The 22,819-nt window shown below is 41.4% G+C and overlaps 1 long non-coding RNA gene across 1 annotated transcript; it reads right to left on the reverse strand.

The window, feature by feature from the left end:
• Positions 1-3,797: 3,797 nt before the first annotated feature.
• On the reverse strand, positions 3,798-7,470 carry LOC106009783 (uncharacterized). The gene is made up of 3 exons (XR_001183785.3): positions 7,370-7,470; positions 6,342-6,469; positions 3,798-4,232 (listed from the first exon to the last, which is right to left on the reverse strand). It is a non-coding gene; the product is annotated as an uncharacterized LOC106009783 (long non-coding RNA).
• Between the last annotated feature and the right edge of the window lie 15,349 nt (positions 7,471-22,819).

Genomic DNA, 22,819 nt, shown 5'->3' on the forward strand with positions numbered 1-22,819 from the left:
AGGGCAGAGATTAATTATAGGCCACTGAAAAAACTAAAAGCTCATGAGTCCATGCTGATAATAGATAAATGAATGAGAAGAACAGAGGTCTTGTTATCCTAAGGTATTGATGGTTAAAGGTGAATGCTGAGAGTGTATTGAGTCAAAAGATTATTTTCCTGTCATCACAGTAAAGATTGCCTGAAGTGAGAGTCAACCACAATTGCCATGATGATGGGAAAGTTCTGATGAAGAGATAATATTTGGATGAACAAGGAACTACCCACAGAGTGCTTATCGCTCTGAGGGAGAGAAAGGTGTGCTTGGATACTGGAGAAACTGCACAAGAACTTGTAAGGAGAATCTAAGTCAGCCTCACCATGCTGGTGGATGATATGGGATGTGCCATGCTATCCCCTGAGAAGAAAGCAGTCACATTTATGCAGGATTCCTGGTCAAGAATATACATCCTGAATTTAAAACCATAAGGAAACATCAAAAAGCCCAAATGAGGAACATTCTACTGACAAAAAAGTAGAAGGACTCTATGCTTAAAAAATTGGTAAAGAAAAGTGGTGGAAATTTTTCAGATCATAGGGTTAAATGCAATACCAGCCCCTGTACTGGGTCCTGTACTAGAAGAGAAAACGTCATAAAGGGCACTGTGTCGGTCAGCTTTTCATTACTGTCACAAATATCCATGATAAATCAACTTATAAGGAAGAAGTATGTATTCAGCCTGTAGATTCAGAACTCTCAGTCTTCTTTGTCACTTTCCTCCTTGCTGAGCACTTTCCTCTCCACACTTTCCTGGCAGCCTCCTCCGTTAGCCACCCACCCAAGGCACCCCACTGCACACAGTGTGCCAGGAAGCAGAGCAGCGAGCACATGCACCAGCAGCAGGCTCCCAGCACGGCCTCATCTTCCTGTGCTGACTGCTTTCATCACTGAGCTCTCTGTGGTTGTGGTCAGCATGCTGTCCAATACCTGACACCTACAACTTAAAGAGGAGAGGTGTATTTTGGATCATGATTTAGTCCATAGCTGGCTGGCTCTGGGGCAGGGTGACATGGCACAGGAGCCTGGCAGAGGAAGCAGAGGAGACCTGCTCACCTCAGGGCAGACACGAAGCAGAGAAAAGGGAGGAGCTGGGAAAGGAGATAAACCTTTCTGGGTCACACCCACAATGACCCCCTTTTCTGACCAGGCCCCCCCTCCTCATAGCAAGTCAGCTGTAAACCCTCATAGTCCAGTCACCTTCCAAAAGCCCTGTCTATGAGCGCATGGGGCTCTGGTGGTGGTGTTGGAGGGTGTGTAACTAAAACCATAACATAGTCCCTGGCTACATGTCCCATGATGTACAGTTCAGGTGAGAAAAACAAGGCTCAGTGATATTTGAACATTTGTCCAGTATCTCATAAGTGGAGGAAATGTGATTTTTAACCAAAAATTATACTTTTTCCACTATATTATGCCCTCCCAAAGAAAAGTTATGAATTTTGAATAAAAGCACCCCATAGTTCTTTTTTTTTTCTTGTTCTTCCCACCCCTCTCTTGCTGAGAAATATAATAAAGGTTAGGGATGACATAGTATTTCCATGGTCAAGATGATGAAATTAAAACTATGATTTACTCATGATTTTAGTTGGATCTCTTGGATTTACAAACCATGATCCACCTAACTGCATATAGTCACCAGGTGGAATTTCCCAACTTTCCCCAGAGCATCATAATTATGCAACAGAAATCCTTGAAGCCAGAAGCCTGGATTCCATCCTGACTCTGCAGTTTACTGGCTGTAAAATGGTACCTCATTGGGTTGTTTTAGGGATCAAATGATATGGATAAGCGCACACAGATGTACGTGCTTTACTCTTTCATTTGGGCTTCTGGGCTCCCTGGCCCTTCCCTGCCAAAGCAATCCCTTAGCTCAAAATAAACTTTAAAAACCAAGTCTACAAAAACAAAGACCTCAGTGAGACCCAGCGATTCCCACTGTTACCTCCCTCACACAATGGCCAAAGTGTTCCTTTCTCATTAGGAGCCAATGGGTTGCTATTGGGTGAAGAATTCTAACATAGCAGTAAGAATGGGCATAGAGGCTTGGCAGTAGTTTTCTCTAAAGCTCATAGTTCCAAACCTGCTATGGTTAGTCTGCTTCAAGGACACATTCCCCACTATTGGGATGCACCCCATCACTAACCACGGAGTGACCTTAACATCCCCCTCTCCGCTTTAACCAGATTCATCAAAATGAGGGATGAGTGCTGGAATTCCTAATCTGATGCTCAGCAGATCTTGTTCTAGCTGAATAAGCGGGTCTGCTTGTTAAAAAATGCAGACTGCCCAGGTACCATCCTCAGTTCCTAAATTACAACCCGTGGGCAATGGATCTGGGAATATCTGCAGTTTAACACCTTCTCCCTAGGGAATTCTGATGCACAGAGATTTGAGACCCATTGATCCAAATTCTCTTTCCAGTAAGAAATACCCTGAGATGTAGACCAACGCTTTTAAAACTTGAACCCCTTGGAAACTTATTAAAATGCAGCTTCTGGTTGAGTCAACCTGAGGTGCGGTTTGATAACCTGCTTTGGCGCCCAGCTCCTGTTGGTGCTGCTGGTTCTATACTTTTCTGGAACAAAAATAACCCAAGTGATGGCTTAGGTGTTGGAGGACACACACATGAGTTGCCACCCAAAGATGTGCTGGCTGGTTGGAGGCCCTGTGGATTGATCATCTCTGGGTGACTTAGGATCTTCTGACAGAGAACAGCCAACTTTGGAGAAAGCTGTATGATCTGCAGTGACTGCGTTTCCAGAGCCTTGAGCTCTGAATCAGCAAAGCAGAAGACAGTAAAATGCCCACCTCATAGGGTTGCTATAAGGGCTAAATGGGACCTCGTACATAAAACTCACAGCTCAGGGCAATAGTATCAGAACCCATGGCTTCCTGGGGCCTGGTCCCATGTCTTTACATAGATCCCAGTGGGATGGAGATAGAACCTGCTGCCCCATCCCACAGACCCCACCACCTGGAGAGCAGCAGACTCTCCACAGGAGAAAACCTTTGGCTCACCCAGAGAACAATTTATCACAGAGCCACTCTCCCAGATTTGCAAGGCTGGCAGCAGCCCTGCCAGAGACAGATGGCAGAGCTGGAGTCCAGTCACTTGTCAGTGAGGCTGAGTGGACACATTTATAAGGCTTCCCACACTTTCCTGGCAGCCTCCTCCGTTAGCCACCCACCCAAGGCAGCCCACTGCACACCATGTGCCAGGAAGCAGAGCAGCGAGCACGTGTGCCAGCAGCAGGCTCCCAGCACGGCCTCATCTTCCTGTGCTGTCTGCTTTCATCACTGAGCTCTCTGTGGTTGTGGTCAGCATGCTGTCTGCCTTCTCTGCCAAGTCCTTCACATTTTTTTGACAGGCGTTACTGTCCTTCCTTCCCCCCAAAAAACTCATTAAACAAGTAGTCAGTTGCAGTACTATAGACTTAAGGAGAAGATTTTAAACTCTTTTTATACCCGTGTATAGAGGCTATCAAATATTTTAGCAATTGCAATGTGCCTAGCAGCCTTCCAGGGCTTGATGGAACTTATAACCAAACCATTTGTTAATTCACTTGGTCAAGCTAAAGGAAGATGGTTTTATTTTTTCTTCAACTACGTTTGTTTATTGAAGTAATCTAGGAGAGCTTTAAAAATACTAATGCCTACATCCTGATCTTAAAGATTCTGATCTGGGATGAAGTTTGGCCACTTGGAAAACCCTAAAAGCAGCCAAGACTGAAGAAAATTGTCTTAAGAATTTTCTCATATTGCTTCAATGTTTTAATTGCCTTATGTTTTTGAGATCACCCTTTACGGAACCTTTAAACAAAGGTAAACAACCCATTTTAGTAGGAAAAAGAATCCCTTAAAACGCTCTGGGACAGACAGCTGGTAAAGGCAGAGATAATCATGAACTCATGGGTCTGTCCCGGCTAGCCATTCATTGCACCATAACACATCTCTATTCTAGATTGTGTAGAAATTAGAAAATTCTCTGACTTCTTTATTGTCAGATTTTAGTAACACTAACAAAGAAAGAAGGGTAGTGGTATGAGCAGGAGGGGCCCACCTGATTTGGTGGTCAATACATGAATTTGACATACCGTGTGGAGGAGCAAAGGTATTCCGGCCGAAGTCTGTGCACCAAATGCCCGTCTCTAAGAGCCATACTTCATCTCAGGAAACAGGTTGCAGCATTCTTCCTTCCATGGAGAAGGACAGTCTGAGTTCTCTAGAAGGTTGCACAGACCCCTGTCTGAAGTCTGAATCATCTGTTTGTTCCCATAACTCTAGGGATGAGATAGAAGGGTGGCTTCTCTCCCAACATTGATCGGGAGCCTCTATGCCTGAGACATGTTTCACTTGACAGAAAGGAATATAAGTATTTTAAAAAACTAATTTACTATTTTATTCACAACTTCCATGATGTCTTCTTAACCTTGCCAGGGTAGAATGGAGCGGGATTAGCTGATAAAACCTGATTCCCAACATCTCTCTGAGACTTTTCAGGGAATGTAAAGTTCAGGTTTGATAGTCCTGACTCAGACTGATGTCACAGCCATTGGCAAGGTAATGATCACAAGTACCTCTTGATCTATGAGTCAATGTGGGAGAGAACCTAAATTAGCATAGTGGTGGTCCTGGGCTTGGTCCAGGTTGCCTTCCATGGCCAAATGAAGACACCATGCAATCAAACCTCTGGTCATTCCAAAAATAGTTATTTGAATGAATTCCAAAACATGATTTGCAACCATTCTTTTATTCTAACATTTGTGTATATGTGGATTCAGCCATAAACAAAAAGTGCACATTAAACTTATAAATGGGATTGTGAAGAGTTACTAAAATCACTCTAAAAGCTAGGGGTTTTGAACCTGAAAAAAATGATCCAATAATATTATCCTTAATGCTGCTGAAGTCTATTTCTCTTCAGTTTCTCAGTCCCAGAAACACTGGAGGCAGGTCTCTAAGTGCAGAATTTAGAAATCTTTGAGACGATAACCCTTTGGTGGGATGGTTAGATAATTTGTGGGATCCAGTACAACAGAGGCCATCTCAGAACTCTTTGTTGAAAATCACGAAGAATATCACCATGGTGAGGACATAGCACTAACCCAGGCTCATGGCTCTGCATTAGGCAGTTTGTATATCCATGAAGACAGATAGATCCATTCTCGGGGCAGGGAGACCCCCACAATCCTACTCTGTCTACCTATTTGATGAGTCATTTTGAGCAGCTGACACTTTTCTATGTGTTTCAAACTGCTGTGTAGGCAAATGGTCTCAGCTGTCCATGGGACATCTGCAGGAACATCCACAGAAGGAAAATCCATGGAGATGGAATACAGTGTGTCCTTAAGGAGGAACAGTGGAAAGGCAGGTTTGGTACAGCTGTTAAGGGTTCAGAGAAAGGACAGTTGGCTACCAAAGACTATGTGCCAACATTGCCCAGACAGAGCCTTGGGTGTTCTCATACCTAAATGAGATTATGTGGCAGAAAATCTTGATATATTTTAAATATACATAATATATCACATACACATACATATAAGATATATGATGTATGGCTCTATGCTCATCACAGGAGGGATAGCAGCTGGCATAAAAGAAGAAAACATCCTAATAGTCATCTTGGATGCAGGTTCCCAAGCCTAAATTCCAGAGAAAGGAGTGGATCGAGCACAAAATTGGTCTTGGCCAGGACTATGAAAGCAGGATTTCCCCATCTAGAAGAACAAGGCTCCTGGTGTTGGACAGGAGGGAGAATTAGAAAGCCGTTGACCCTCTGAGAGGGAACACAGGCCCATGACTCAGGTGGAACTGTCCGGGAGATGGCCCTGGCCCTCCTGCAAGTGGCTGCATAGGAAATGAGGCTGGCACCTGACAGGCAGCCAAGAGGGTCCTGGGTGCCGAGCAGTGGGCAGCAGGCTGGGAAGGGCCAGAGGGCATCTCACTGGCAACATAGGTGGCTGGAGGGAGGGGTCAAGAACCATGGTAGGGATAGCTGTGCGTACGGCTCCAGACATCACAGGGAGGAGAAGAGTAAAGGAGGGAAGTCAGGTTTCCCAATAGGCTGGTGAGACAAAGATCAGGAGCATAGATTTCAATCAGAGTCATTTTTTACACATTTATGTGTGTGCAGTGAGATTTACTCGAACTTTTCTGTAATGACAGTACGCCCCAGGTTCATCCATTCCTGCTACTTTCACTCTGCTGTCACTGAGCAACTTTTTAAAGAAGACTTAATTTTTTTAGCACAGTTGTAGTTTCACAGTATAATTAAGAGGAGCGTATACAGATTTCTCACATACCTTGTGCCCCCACCTGGTCCTTTCTCCTCATCCCCCACCAGTACGGTGCATTTGTTAAAATGAATGAGACTGCTTGACATGCTCTCCAAGGTCCACACTTCACAAGGGCTCACTCGGTGCTGGACATTCTGTGGTGGACAAATGCAGGGTCAGGTGTCCACTACTAGAGCACCATACAAAATATTTTTACTGCTCTAAAATTCTTCTGGTTCTGTCTGCCCACCCTTCCCTCTCCCCTGCTCCCTGCAACACTGATCCTTTTACTGTCTTCATGGTTTTGCCTTTTACAGAAGAAAGAAGAGAGAAAGGAGGGGCAGGAGGAGAGAGAGGAGGAGGAACAGGAGAAGGTCAAGAAAGAAGAAGAGCTACATTAGACAATGCAATAAGTAAAAAGTGCAGGCTCTGGAATCAGTGCCTAGGTTTGCCAACTCCGGGCTTTGCCCTTCTACTACCTATGATTTTTAGCAAGTTCAAAGATATCTCACAGTATCAGTAAGAGGAATAAAGGTGTTAGCACAGTAAAACATTTTGATTGGCTTGGTATACATCATTATATAAATGTTAGCCACCATTTCCAGTTTTATTGTCCTTAAATGTGCTCTTCAGCCTAAGTTTGACTGTGTGGATGTCCTCTTGTATTACACATGATCATTTATTCTTTCTTTTAATTTAACATGTATGTTTCTATGCATGTTTTAACCATTATTTATAACCATCAGTATAATTCGGTTCACAAAATATGTGAGTACTTAACTCAAAATTGACTATGGTATCTGACACTGTCATCAAAATGAGAAGTTAGAAGAGTTGGCAAAGGTGACACCCAGGTGAAGCATCAAAAAAGAAACATAAATGGCCAAAGAAGGCTTATCCTAACAAGAAATACAGAAATTCAAAGTAAAGAAATAGTTATACTTTTGAATAGCCGATTAGCAACACCACAAAGTTTGATCTACATTAGACTGGGGTGTGGGACAATGGATGATGCAGCACCTAATCTAGTTTATCATTTAATGATTAATACTTACAATGTATAGACTCTCTCTCTCCCAACCATTTTACTCTTCCTTGTCTGTCTTCAAGAAACAGCTGTTTATGTTGTTCGGGAGTCACAGGCAAGGATGTTCACTGAAACAATACTTGTAATTATGAAAATGGAAAACTACATACTCATCAATATTTGGAATAATTAAATAAACCAATATGTTCATTGTGAAGTTAAAAGCAATGAGTTACATCTATCAGTACTGATGTAAAAACTTTGCTAGGCATGTTGATAACTTAAAAAAAAAACTATTTGCAAAACACAACAGCAAGGTGGTATTTTTGTAACATACACATCAAAATAGGTAGCTATCTAGATAAGTGTGTATAAATGTGTGCGTGTGTATGTGTATGTGTGTATGTAGATGACTGGGTGTTTATAAATGTATCAAAAATGCCTGGAAGGGTTCCTATCCAACTGTGGCTGCCCTTAGATAGGAAACTAAGATTTGTCAAGGAGGATTTCAGCTTTCTTTGCATTTAAAAATTTTTAAGGCTAAAATTCTAAAAATTAAAAGATGGATGCGATAAAGTCTCTGACTCTCAGAGCCAGTGCTCCGCTGAGCAGATGGTAGGGACCGACTTAGCCACTGACTTGTGTTTGGCATCCAGTTTGTCTCCACTGTCTCATAGCACGGAGCTTCATACACTGCTGCTGCTTTTTCTTCTGTTGATCTATTTCTCTAGGATAAATTCCAAGTGTGGGATTACTGGATAAAATGGTACAAACATCTTTCTGGCTTGAGATATATTTTTCCACATTGCTTTCCAAAAATGTTATGCTGCTTCTTCGTCATTACTGAAGAAGAAAAAAAAATGAGCTCTCCTACTACCTGGTACCAACCTACTTTTCTAACAACATCTCCTAATTCTCAACCTGTTTTCAATCTGTTTGGGAACTGGGGTCTCCTGGAGACCTTCAGCTCCTAACCTTTCTCCTGTGCCTGGTGTACATTTCCCACATAAGACAGGTGTGACTCACATTCCCACTTTGCAGACAGAGACATTGCCCAGGATGCCATAATAGCTAATGAGATGCAGAGCCCGTAATTTTAATCATGTCTGTTCTCTCTCCACATCTGTATGTTTCCCTTCCAGTTTGGTCTGAATGCAAATACCTCTTACTTACTTAGCATCTACTGCCATTGTTCCCTTACTGAACCCGGTATCTTGGTGCCAACCCATAGCTGTGCCCTCCCTGCCTTTCTTCCTGTGCCCCTCTCCTCAGCCTGGTTCTCTGGCTGCCAACTTGCTTCAAATACTCAGATTTCATTCCTGTTTAACCTAAGGTACAGAGCATTGGTTCTCAACCCTGGCTATACACTAGCATCACTAGGGGCTGAAAACAGAGGAACCAAACAACAGTCTGGACTCCAGCCTCAGAAATCTGGACTCAGTTGGTCTGGAGTACAGTCAGCTCTTGGTTCTTGGATTTTGTGCAGTTTCCTGGGCACTTTTGAGGAGAGCCTCTATCCTAGGTGCTAGTCTTGGTTCCTTCTTGGGTTTACAGAATTTAAAAGGATATAGAAAGCATATTACAAAAATCTGTTTTGAAATAAATTTGACAACTTCTAAGAAGTAACTTAGAAGACAAATTAATGAAACTAACTCTGGAGGAAATATAAAATTTGAATAGCACCTATTAAAGAAAGTATATTCCTAGCTTGAAAACCTACCTATATGACAACAGCAGGCTCATAAACATTTTAACTGATAAATTATATCAAACAATTAAAGCAGAAAAAAGAAGGAACACTTCTCCCCTCATTTTAGGAACTCAACATTGTGCTAATCCTAAAACTGGATAAAGATAATAGAAGAAAAAAGTATGAACAGAGATAGGAATTTGTTTAACAAAACAAACTATTAGAAGTCAGACCTGGCAGGATGTAGAAAGTGGTTTTGTTATAGGGATGGCAGTGTTGGTTCAGCACTGGAAGATCCACCCCCAAAAGTCATCATTTTAACAGAGGAGAGGAAAAAGCCATATGATCCTGTCACTAGTTAGAGAAAAAGTATTGGACCAGATTCTACAGCTGTTCATGGTAAAAGCTATCAGGAAACTAGAAGTAGAACAGAACCTTCTCAACAAATTAAAGACATGTACTCCATACTTCCAGCAAGAACGCCTTATATGAATGGAGAAGATACAGTGCTTTCTCCTTAAGGTGGGGAACAAGGGCAGATATGCTTACTCTTTATCTGTCCATTAAACTTTGAAACCTAGTTCCCACCAAAATAGTCTGGCAATAAAATGATACAACTAGGATAGGATTGGCATGGCAGAAGCAAAATCTTTATATGTAGATGAAATGATCATCTACAGAGAAAATACTAAGAAATCTCTAGGAGCCCCTAGAACTTGTATTTGAATTTAGCAGGATTAAAAAACACAAGGTATATATAAAAATTCAGGTCTGTGTATACTTGCTATAAATGAAGAATTGGATATTGAAAGTTAAAAGTTATGTAGGAGTACAAAGGACCCAGAAAAGCCAAAAGCAAAAACAAAAACAAAAACAGTGTTGGAAGACGTTTAGCACCTAATTTTAAGACTTCTTCTAAAGCTACAATAATCAAGGCATTGTTGGTGTAAGGAAAGACATATAGATCATTTGAATAAAACAGAGAATCTAGAAATAGAACCACACATATATGGTCCACTGAGTTTTGAAAGATTATTTAACATTAGCATTTTATAGAATATAAACTCAATTCAAGAGCCGAGGAAGAGATAGTGTCTTCAGCAAATGGCACTAGAACATCTGGTATCCGTACATAAAAAATTAATCTCAACCCTTTTTTTCCATACATGAAAATAACTTGAAGGGATCTATGAACCTAAATAAGAAAGCCTAAAAGTATAAAACTTTAAGAAGAAATTATAAGGGAAAATATTTATGAATTCAGGGTAGGCAAGAACTACCTAGGATACAAAAAACATGATGTATAAAAGAAAAAAATTGATAAATGAGATTCCATCAAAATTTAGAACTTTAAATGACATCATTAAAATGAAAAGTAGTCCTTAAACAACCATATTTACAATGCATATAACCTATGAGCAGAATATATAAAGAATTCTTACAGCTCATTAATAGACAACCCAATTAAAATGTAGACATAAGAAGATGATAAATAGCCAGTATAGCACAAGGAATGGTGTGCAAGTCTAGAATCAGAAAAATACTAATCAGTACAATAATAAGATTGAGTTATACACTCATTAGGGAGATGAAGTCCAAAGTTTTAAAAGCCTTGTCATGACTTTTTCTTCTTGTTGGATTCTCCCCCTTTGTGTTTAATTTGTCACACCCAGTGGATTCATTCTGCTGGCCTTCCTGGGGTTGTGATCCTCATTGTCTTTTCCTAGGGTATTGTCTAAAATTTTTTGGAGTGCCGGTTTGGTATTCATGAAGTTCCTGAGGTGCTCTTTATCATGAAAGTATCTTATTTCTCCATCAATTTTGAAAGATAGTTTTGCAGGGTACATCAATCTGGGCTGGGGGCTGTTTTCCTTTAGGGCTTGAAATACATCCCTCCAAGCTCTTCTTGCCTTGAGGGTTTGCATTGAGAAGTCTGCTGTGATTCTGATGGGCTTTCCTTTGTATGTGATTTGTTTCTTTTCTCTCACTGCTTGTAGAATTTTATTCTTCTGTTGGATTTCTGGAATCCTAACTATTATATACCTATGTGTAGATTTTTTTTTTTTATTAAGGTTAGCTGGAGTCCTATATGCCTCACTTATCTGTATGTCAAGTTCTTTTCCCCTCCTTGGGAAGTTTTCTACCATCACTTCTGTCATCTGCACTCTCTCCTCTTTCTTCATTGACTCCAATCAGTCTTATGTTATTCTTCTTTGCATCGTCTAGCAGCTGCTGGATTGATTTCTCGTGTTCCCTTCCAATTTTAAAGCAATTTTTCTTTTCCTGTTCGCTAATTGCAATCTCATCTTCTATATCTGAAATTCTGTCCTCACATTGGTTCATTCTTCTGTGCAGACTTTCAATGGAGTTTTTAATCTCTTGGAAATCTGTTTGTATGTGTTTTATGGATTCCATTTGTTTCCTATGTTGGGATTCCATCATATTCCTCAGATCCTCTATTTTTTTTTTATCTGTGTCCTCTCTAGATTTATTAATCATGTCTTGCACCATGAGCAAAATCTTTGCTATTATCTGAGTAATTATTTCTGATTTCATTTTTCCCAGATCCTCTTTTGTTACCAGTTCAGAGAGTCCAGGTGGTTGAGTATCAGAGTGTTCCATCTCGTTTCCCTTTGGTGTTGCTGTAGGTGATCCAGAAGTCTGTTTTTGAGGCTTGTTTATGTGTCTTCTCATTTCGACAGGGAGGGGGGATGCTTCTGGCGCCCACGCAGCTCACCTTCTCTGCCCTAGGAACTTGGGATGGCGGTGGGGGAGCTTCCTTCCAGGTGCTAGGACCGGCTCAGCTTCACTGCCCTAGGAGCCTGGGATGGAGGCGGGGAGCTTCCTTCTGGGTGCTGGGACTGGCTCAGCTTCTCTGCCCTAGGAGCTTGGGATGGCGGTGGGGGAGCTTCCTTCCAGGTGCTAGGACCGGCTCAGCTTCACTGCCCTAGGAGCCTGGGATGGAGGCGGGGAGCTTCCTTCCGGGTGCTGGGACTGGTTGAGCTTCTCTGCCCTAGGAGCCTGGGATGGAAGTGGGAAGCTTCCTTCCGGGTGCTAGGACCGTCTCACCCTCTCTGCCCCTTCCTGGGTTTAGAGAGAACATGGGCCTCCTTTGCTTTCCTTTCTCCTGCCTCCTTCCGTCCCTCTCTTTCTCCTTAGTAGTAGAAGCCTGTCTTCCTTGGCAACCACCACCACTTGCAATTGCTTACCTGTTGGTCCCCTGATCCTTTCACCTGTTGAGTCCTGACCCTCTGTGCCCTCCCTGCCCTAGCAAATGCACTGCTGAGCATACTTTCAGGTCTTTGCCTTTGCTATCATTACTGCTCGTAACAACTCCCTTTTATTCCAATCTTGGTGAAGTTTTGCCTTCTTCATGTGCCTCTTTTCACAGTCTATCCAGATGGCTGCTTCTTCTGAACTATTTCAATTCTTGCCTGCATCTGTCATCCTAATGGCTTTCTATTTAGTAGTGATGGAAGGTGGCATAGGACTTTCATGTGTGGACAGATGGAAGTGCTCTTCCCAGGGATTCAAAGCATAGGAACCAGAGTTAGGAAGATTGATATTTCCAATTCCAGGATACCAGTTGCTGAAGCACTCTAAGCCTCAAATTTTCTCATTTCCAAATTAAAAATAATTGACCAGAAAAATATACAAGGTGAAACTCTGGTTTTATCATCTACTATAGATTCTGTTATCTAATAATGAAATATTATAAATGTTATACATGAGCTTACCAGAAGGCATAGAGGGCATTGAATACAGTTTCTGCTATTTTGTAAAATTTTTCTACACGTTAACTCCTAGAAATAGGATAAGAGTAATTTCTTTCAACCAATGTAGTGGAAATTAAGATGTTAGGCAACCACATGAGCAATTTCCCTTTATCGGCTGCTGTACAAATATTTGTTATATGACTAAATGGAAGATACCCACTTCTTATAATGGTACACTTTCCAGATTTTCCCAGCGATCTTCTTTTGGAATTGCTTACAGAGACAGTTTATGAGTCAGAAAGAAAATGGGACCTATTTCTCTGCTCTCCTTGTTTTTACCTAAAAAGGTAACATGCAGCTTCAGTGCCCACTGTATTCATAAGCTTTGGTGCCAGATGATCTTTGGTCCTTTTCCTGCACGGGTCAATCTACTCCAAGAGGACAAAGATACCACTGCTAAGAATATGCACAAAGTCCTGTGGCTTCAGGAGGGCATTAAGGAGCAGAAGTTCCCCACAAAGTGCCTCTCACCCAGGAGGTTGCAAAAGCTCTGACAATAGAGAGCTTATCCACAAGCACAGCTCCTTCACCTGCACTGGAAGTGGGTGCAGAATTTCACCTTGTATGCTTTTCTGCTCAGAGGAAATGAGCTTTCCTTTTATTTTCAAAGGAATTTATGACAAGAGGGGATAAACATCCTGTTGTTACATATTTCATAGGTGCCAAGGCTTATAGGAGAGTGCTGTGTTGTTAACAATAAATTTAATACTCAAGGAATAAAATGTACTGTTTCATATGCTACGACGATATTCATCTACTGTTATATATATTGCTACTGCAATCGTGGGGGTGGATTTGAATAAAACAATGAACATTCTCTCAGCCAGCCCTTGAGCTTATTTGGGCATGTGTTCACGAAACAGCTGCTAAGGTTCCAGTGTATGCAGTGTGACCTTCGAACACAAGCCAGCTTTTCTCTCTGAAGAAGACTGGACTGTCAGGACTGATACTGTGGCTTTTCAGTTAGAAGATGATAGCGACAAATTCTAACACGCTGGGTTAACTAAAACAAATGACACTGGGTGTGCCACTTGAAAGAACAGAGAAGTAAGCTTTCAATTGTTTTGTTTCAGTTCCCAATTCTAGATTTTTAGAAGCATTTATTTTTAATGGAGAATGACCAAAGGATAATACAGCTATCATGGTTTTTTGTTTTTTGGTTTTTTTAAATGAGCACAGAAGGGTGGGAAAGAGGATTCTTTTAGTGTTTGTGTTTTGTCCAGTGGTATGCTGGTAAACCAGTTGTCTAGGGGGAAACAGTCCCTGATTTGTAGTGTTTGCCATCTATTGTGCAAATATTCCCACCATAGCCAATTTCAAGCTACCAGTATGAGATTACTGAACAGAATTGGGAAGAGACAAACAGAATCTGTTCTCATGAGTCAGTACAAACTGGCTCTAGTACACCCTACCTGATACGCCCATAAATGTGGAGGCCCTGGAGGAGGGGTTCTAGGGAAGATTCAGTTTTAAAGCACTGTTCATTGAAAGAAACACAATTTGGGAAAAAATGAACCAGAAAGGACATCTACTGAAGGACATTTAAAGAGATTGGAATACAATGTTAAAAACACATTCCCTAAACTTTCTCATAAAAATTCTTCCTGCTCCACCCAAGCCACTAAGATTGTCGCTCTTCTTTTTTCCTTCTCTACCTACCTCCCACCATGCTTTTAAACATTAAATTATTCTTCCTTAGGAAAGAGTCCCTCCTCTTCATGAGGTTTTTGAAGGTCGGATGAGAAGTAAAAGTGAAGCAGAAGAGTGTAGTAATAGGACAGTAATAACCTTTATTTCTATCACACTAGTGCCATGTTCAAAAAGAGAGAGAGAGATAAAGAGAGAAGAAAAATTGAGGAGGAAAAAATTACAAGTGAAACTACTTTCCCTAAAATTTCATGGCTGAATCAGCAAGTCTTTATAAACATTTTCCTTTAGAGAAGAAAAAGAAGCATAACTAGGAATCAAATCTTATAAATTTTCCCTGTTTATGTATGGGCATTTCTTAATCTGTATCTACATTATAAGCCAGTTTGATGATTAACTTTGACTTAGCAAGTTAAGAGCCAAGTCAATTATTTGTCTCTCTCTGCTGATTTTATTTTGGCTATCTAGTTGAACTCATAATGTGGCAATGAACAAGGCATTTGGCCTCTCTCAACATGAGTTCCATTATCTGATAAACAATGGGATTCAGCTGAATGTTTTAAAAATTGCTTTAAAGCCATACAAGTTTATGGTACCTATGTTACATGTAATAAGCAGCTTCACAATGTTTTATGAAGTAGAATAATCTCTACTTTAAATTTTTCATAAATATGCTAGTTTGAAGAAGTGGACTTATGTGGCTTGACTAGCTAACTAGGACTTGTCTGCCAATAATAAGAATTTAGTCCTTTTTTGGGGGGTGGGTACTGGGGATTGAACCCAGGGCAACTTATGAAGTCACTAAGTTGCCCAGGCTGGGCTCCAGCTTCTGATTTCCCTGCCTCAGCTTCCCACAGGGCTGGGATTGCAGGTGTGGGCCAACATGCCTAGCTAGAAGAATTTATTCTTTAGACTCCAGTTTTCTCTGCTGACATTTTCTCCTCTGCCTTCCTGAGGGATTTACATTCACCAAACTCAACTGGAAGAAGAAGGTCTTTGGAGATGAAGTGCAAGGGCAGATCTAGGACTCTTTTCCAGGGAGTTCTGCACACTCTGTTCTCAGACTGATCTGGCCCTCCATGACTCATCTTTCAACACACTTGGTCTTCTGCATTTCCTTTTTTCTGTCTCCTGCTCCCCCATCCTATCACTGGGCTCCTCCTGGTCTAGGGAAAGGCTGGATTGAGTGGGCAATAGGCTCCTCTTCCCATCCTCTTTGGTATTGTGTCACTCACCTCTTACCTATCAAATGCTTGATCCTTTCACTTAGGAGACTCCTGAAAACTCTCCATGGCAACAGGACTAGCTAACACTTATTGAGTGCTTATATTTGGCAAGGACTTTACAGACGTCTCATTTAGTTTCTAACAACAACATGAATTCTGGCTTCATTCCATGCATAAGGAAACTGAAGCTTACTGAGTTGTCCCCCAGGGCCAGAGTTAGTGGCAGACTCAAGACACGATCTACAACTTCAGGTCTGCCTGACCTGAGCTCTGTGCCCTTGCGCTTCTATCCACTGACTTCTCTGGGGTTTTATCCAAAGTTCCTAAAACAAAGCTGAGAGTAGAAATAAGGTGGCCAAAATGAAGGCTATTAAGATGGAGAGATCAGGTGGAAATTGAATTTCACAAGTTTTCTAGCTAAAGGGAGGCCCTGGGCTACTCAGATGAAGGGGGCTGCACACAGCCCTGGACCTGCCCTTGCACCTGACTCCCTACCCCACCGCCAGGCCACGTGACCAGGGCTATGGCCTCGGCGCCAAGCTCAGGTAGCTCTGATTTGAAGATCCAGTATGAGCAGTTAGTGGTGGAGTAAGGTCCTGACCCCACGATTTTAGTTTCCTAGTATTGCTCCTCTGGGTGTGTAAATGCTCGCACTGTGGTGAACGCTGGCAAAGGTCAGCATAAACCTCGGCATGCAGAGCCTTCTCTGCCAAGCATGGGAAGCTCGATGCTGGGCGATGATCTGGTTTTCATTCCCAAAGACTCTGGAATCCAGGCCTAAGGAAACAGAAAGGACAGGACATGTTGCAGAAAGCTTGTAGATGCTGGGGGCTGCAAAGACAGACCTCCATTCTCCCGCTCAGAGACTGCAGGTGTCTGAGTGAGGGTGGAAGGGTAAGCATTGTTCCCAGCCTTCCTCCTTGAAGATAATGAAGTCCCACAACAGCAAAAAAGCAAAAGGGGCTAGAATTTTTAAATTAATAAGAAAATATGATGGCACATATGAATGTAGAAAGGAGAACTCAGGAAGAAAGAAAAGATACCTTTTAAAAAAAGTTTCAGTAAATTGTCCATTTGATGGAAAGACCTAAAGACAACTTCTTTAGTGTATTTTGATTCCGAATGGAGTCAGGGGTAAGCACAGGGCCAGGAATAAGCAGAGACCAGGGGCTAATGTATGTTTTGTGGGCTTTGAATCTTGTATAACTTAGGAACCACTTCTAAAAAATTAGCATAAACACAGAATTACCTATGCAGCCCTGCAAGAAGATAATGCAAGTGAGGAATTTTAAAATGAAGCCATATATGCTTCATGGAAAACCCTTCGAGGATTGAGACAAGTTTTTAAATTGCGTCCATCTAGTTGGGAACACAGACACCACTCTGAAAAGTTCTGTCCTGAGAGAGGAAGCATCAGGGAGAGAGAGGAAAGGAGAGGGTACAGAGAGCCCAGTAAAATGCAGAGGAATCACAGGAAGGTGGAGTGCAGTGCTCAGGAGGAGGTTGTCTGTGTGCAACTGTGTGTGTGACTACACCACAGCGCCTAAGAAAACAACGCAGAGAGAGGTCCAAGCCCACGGACGATCCCTGTGGTTCTCTTGATGTCTTAGTCACTTTCTTGTCACTGAGATACAATGCGCCACACAGACAATTTAAAGGAGCAGAGGTCTATTTGGGCTCAAGCTGCTCACACCATGATGCCCAGGAAACAGTCAAACAAGGAGCCCGAAAGGGAGACCTGAGCCCTTCCAGCCAAGCCCCACCTTCTAACAGCAAGTCATCTCTAAGCTCCCCTGGTCCAATCACCTTCTGAAGGATTGCACGAGGCTTTAGGGAGGACATCTAGATATAAACTGTAACACTTACCCAGAACCCGAAAGGGGAGATAGGTTCAGTAGCTTCAGAGCTGAAGTTACTTTTTTCTGTCTGTCTCTCTCTCTCTCTCTCTCTCTCTCTCTCTCTCTCTCTCTCTCTCTCTCTCTCTCCTGGTTTCTACTAACTTTGCTTTAATGTGCAACTTCAGCATGGACAAATACAACTCATCTGCTACCCATATCCCCTTCTCTCTCTCTCTTTCTCTCTCTCTCTCTCTACTGATTAACTTTTAACTGTCAAAATAATGATGTATCTCAACTGGAAATTAAAAGACATTTACGAGATGCAGATAATATTTTAAATTGCAAAAACATTTTTATCTTCATCATATTGATTTTTTACAACTATTTGTAGGTACCTCCACATGTAGGCTTAAATTAAAGAGGATGCTCCTTTCAGACACTTGGGCAAAAGAAAAAATAAGAGGCCTAAGATGGTGTCCGCTCTGCTGACTGGCCAGGCTGTGGGATGGAGTTGACTGGGATGGTCTTGTTCCTCGGCAAAAGAATTTTACACCACTCAGCAGCTGACAAACTGGAGTTAAATTGGAGAAGAAAGAATATCTGAGCCTTTGGTGGTGGTGACAGGGCAATCCAGCAACAAATTCCACATAACATAAAAGAGAGTACCTTTAGAGGAAGAACTGAATTCACAAAGGAACCACTAAAAACCAAATATCTAAGTTTTAAAATATTTGACCGGAAAATGGCAACAAAATATACTTCAGAGGAAATACAGAAGGGCAAGCAAGGAGCTTGAGCAGCAGATTGGCAGGGCATTTGGGAGACTCAATCATAGGATCTCTGTCCCAAAGGAGGCCAGGCCAGGACCACAGGGCCAGCTTCCCTGAAGATTGGCACTTTGCTTTTCACGATAATCAATGAAAGGAATGTTGGATAAATAATCACTGCTGCTTTCCAGGTCGTCTAATGTGCCTCAGGGCAAGAAGGGAGTATGAGAAAGGCAGGAAACCCTCGTCTTCCCTACCCTAAAGCTGGGGAGATGCTGGGTCTCATTTCCCCTGCCATTCAGCCCCCTTTCACCCAGCCAGGGCAAGGGCTTTCTACAAAATAACAGACACAGGTAGGACAGTCCCAGAGGAGATAAATAACATCCATAATTTTGGTTTAGGAGAGCCATGACCCAGTGTGTCACATGGTGGTTTGCACTTTCAGGAACGCTCTTTTCTCTCTACTTCTATGTGTCTCATTCTTTACTTACTTGTTTGTATTCCTGAAAATCGCCCTGTTTACATACTCTGGAGTCATGCTTTTCTACACTGAGAGGCTATGAAACTCTCTTCCCTCCTAGTTTTATGTAGGCAGCAGTCTGTTCCATGCAAGAGGAGGCAGCCTCCGTTCATCCATCCATTCATTCTTCATGGTCAGCCTTCTAGACCGAAGGTAGCATTTAAAAAAACATCACAGAATACATTTCTGGGCATCAAGGAAAGCATAGCCTAGTTCAGGATTAAGGTATCTCTGTGGTAGAGTTAAATTATAAAATGGCAGGCAAGCCAGGGAGAAAGGGATCGGGGACAAGATGTAGTCCCAGGGTCACACGCCCATGACCCACTCCCTTTCCATTAGACTCCACCCCCTAACAGCCTATTCCGGGATGAATTCATGAGCAGATTAATTCATTGATGATGTTAGTGCTCTCGTGATCTGATCTCTTCCTAAAAGTGCATCAGCTGGGCTCTAAGGCACATTTTAGATCCAAACCAGAACATCGTGGCAAAGCAGCCAATCATAACGACACATTGCCTCACATCCTCCGAATGAACGCTTGCGTGACTGGAACACCTTTATTCCACTCACCTCAAACTTAGTTCGTTGAAGATAGAAAATAACTTTTCTAATTTCTAACAGACTGCTTCACTGTTTTCTGCTTTCAAAGTTCCTTTACAGAATTCTGATGCCTTTTTGTTCACAGTCTTTGGCTTATAGCATATTGTGGTTATTGCTGTTCTTCATTTGTTTTATTTTTTTTAGAAATGTAAGCATATGAAATTTCACTGTATCACTTGGTAGTTTTTTTTCCCTTTTTCATTCATAATTGCAGGCAACATAACAGATTCTTTCATTCTGGAAACGTGTCCTACTGTGGATTAAAAAATATACTGTACTTATTTTTTTCTTTCTGGAATTCCTATTAGTTGCATGTTGCATTTCCTCTGGCCTTTCTTTTCTTTCCTGTTTACTATTTCTCTGGGTTTTTTTTTCTATTTTACTTTCTGAAAAATATGCCCAATTTTTCATTACAATGCATTATTGATTTTTTCATTTTGTTCAGATTTTATTTTTAATAAAGGCTTTCTCTATACACTGATTCATTCTTCTTCCCCAAGCATTATTCTTTCATGGATACAGTATCTTCACTTACTGCTCTCTAAAAGGATTAATTATAGTTTCTGCACTCTGAATTGTCTCTGTTTTTTCTTTGTTTTGATTCTATATTTTCCATGTTGAAGCTCTTAAATTACAGAATGACACCTATGAAGCTAGATGAATGTCCTTTATATTTGTATTCATGCAGGACTTGTTGATTGGTGACCTGTCTGAGTTACTTTTCTCATTGCTGAGACAAAATACCTGATACCCCATGTTAATGGAGGAAAGGTTTATTTTGGCTCACAGTTGGTAGAGATTTCAGTTCAAAGACAGCTGGCTCCAAGGTAGGGAGGCATGGCAGAGGAGTGTCGCAGAGAAGAAAAGTCCTCGGCAGGCAGAAAAGGCAGCAAAGCAACGAAGTAGCAAGTAGCAAGGTGTCCCTCTTTCTGTCCCTTATATCTTATCCAGGCTACCCACCTTTAGGGCAGGTAGCAGTCACACCCTAAATCCTAGCATCACATCCTTGATCCCAACATCACACACCCTAGATTTATCTACCTCCAAAAAGCCTTACCCATGACTGCATGAGGCTATGGGAGGACACCTAGATGCAGGTCATAACATGACCTTTATACTACAGTGAGCAAAAAGTAACCAAACTTTTTAGATTAGAAACCTGTCTTTGTCACTTTTCTCATCACCAGGACATAACGTCTGGCATCTGCAACTTAAAGGAGGAAATGTTTCTTTTGGCTCACAGTTTATATAGAGGTTTCAGTCCGTAGTCTGATGGCTTCCAGGCAGGACAGCATGGCAGAGGAATAGGTGCCCATGGCATAGCACTGGGAAGCAAAGAGAGTCAATAGGAGGAGGGAAAGAGAGAAATCATTCCAGGCCACACCTCCAGGACCTACTGCCTCCAACCAGGCTTCATCTCCCAGCAGTACATTTAGTTACAAATTCATCAATGGACTAATCCACAGGTGCTATACCCCATGATCCAATCACCTCACCAAAGCCTTACCTATGAGTGCATCTAGATAGAAGGGCAGCAAGGGGACATGCAGATAGAAACCATAACCGAACCCTAAAACATGTGGCAACTGAAGGACATTTCTTTGGCTTCCAGTCTCTTCAGAGAGGAATTTTGAATCTACCACAATAGGAAGATACAATTGTCTGGGATGCTCTGGGTTCAGAGTAAAGGAAAGGCCTGGACACATAATTTTTTGAATAAAAACGTATTTGCTTAATTTCTCAATTTAAATCCTGAACATATAATTGGCTGTCTTAACATCTAGATTCTATCTCACTCAATTTTCGCAGAAAGTAAAACTTCATTTCTTACATTTTAGAGAAAACACTTTGTCATTTGTACATAATCATTATTTTAATTATTTATTTATTTATTTATTTTTTGATACTGGGGATCGAACTCGGGTCTTTGCACTTGTGCAGCAGGCAGCAAAACCACTGGGCTAAATCCCTGGCCCCATAATCATTATTTTAAAGAAATATAAAACCAGAATATTTCTAATCATCTCAGGGAAGCCTCTATTTATTTTCAGCCTGTTCCATCTATAAGTCAAATTCATTATTGTGTAATGGTCTTAAAAATTTTCCAAATGCAAACTTTTGAGTAACAAAGTTAAAACTGAAGATTTTGAGATAATTCACAGAAATTTGATAACATTTGTCAGTGGCTATCTAAGTTCCTCCAAATTTTCTCCCCTTCAGACAGCTCCTTCGTCTCTATTTTTTTTCTCAGTTCACATTCACTTACCAAAACCTGTCATTCTCTTGAGAATTTCAGCTTCAAAACTTCACCCCAGCTTTCAGACCACACCTACTAGCCAAACAATAGGATTTTCCTTGGGATCTAGAACAAAGGGAGAGAATAGAATGAACTTCTTCCGTAAAACAAAAAATTTACCAGTTAAAGTCATACTAACGAAATCTACCAGTAAATTGAGGCTCAGTAATAAAGTACTCAATCGTAATGACACATTGTTTCATTGATGAATATATATTGTCAGGGAATTAGAGAAGTTTGATATTGATCCAGGTTGTGGTGATGATCCTGATTATCTTCATATGTACTCATGGGCATATATGTGAGAAAACTATTCAAGGCCGAAGAAATAGTTACCAAAAGAATTAGAGGGAAGAGTACTGTGTTGATTAATCTTGATTGAAAACTTGGCTGGATTAAGATTCTTGGAGAAGTGATTGGGTTGTAAGGTCACGAACCTCATGAATGGATTCAACCATTGGAGAGTTCAATGCTCAATGGGGCACTGAGATGTGGAGCCTTCTTGGAGGAAGCAGGTCATTACAGCCTGGCCTTGGGACCACATTTGATCTTTGGCCTCTTCTTGGACTCTTTCCTGCTCTGTGCTTCTGGCCACTATGAGGTGAACTTTTCTTCCACCACACTCTTCTTCCATGACGTCTCTTCCTTGATCCAGATGACCATGAACTAAAACCTCAGAAATTATGAGCCAAAATAAACTCCTCTTTTAAGTTGTGGGTATCAAGTATTTTGTTCTAACAATGAGAAAGCTGACCAATACAAGTACAGAGTGCTCACACACTTATAGACAATTCCTACCAACCATACTGTAAAAAAAAGCATAATTAATAGAGATAAAGTACTCAGAAGAGGCTTGCCTTAATAGGGGGGAATAATTAGCCATTTGATGAGCACTGCTATGGTTCTACTTTGTCAATCATTAAAGCAATACACAAAGTGATCCAAGTAATTTACAGTGTTCCAAGTAATTTCAAAGCTTCTCAGAATAAAGTTCAATAATATTTATATAAATAAAAATATCCATAATCAAGGGCTGGGGATTTAGCTCAGTGGTTTCACTGCCTGCTGTGCAGGCACAAGGACCCAAGTTCAATCCCTGGTACCAAAAAAAAAAAAAA

This window comes from Heterocephalus glaber, unplaced genomic scaffold (genome assembly GCF_053883595.1).
Source record: "Heterocephalus glaber isolate CG9 unplaced genomic scaffold, H.glaber_assembly_v1.0 deba00000122, whole genome shotgun sequence".
NCBI lineage: Eukaryota > Metazoa > Chordata > Mammalia > Rodentia > Bathyergidae > Heterocephalus > Heterocephalus glaber.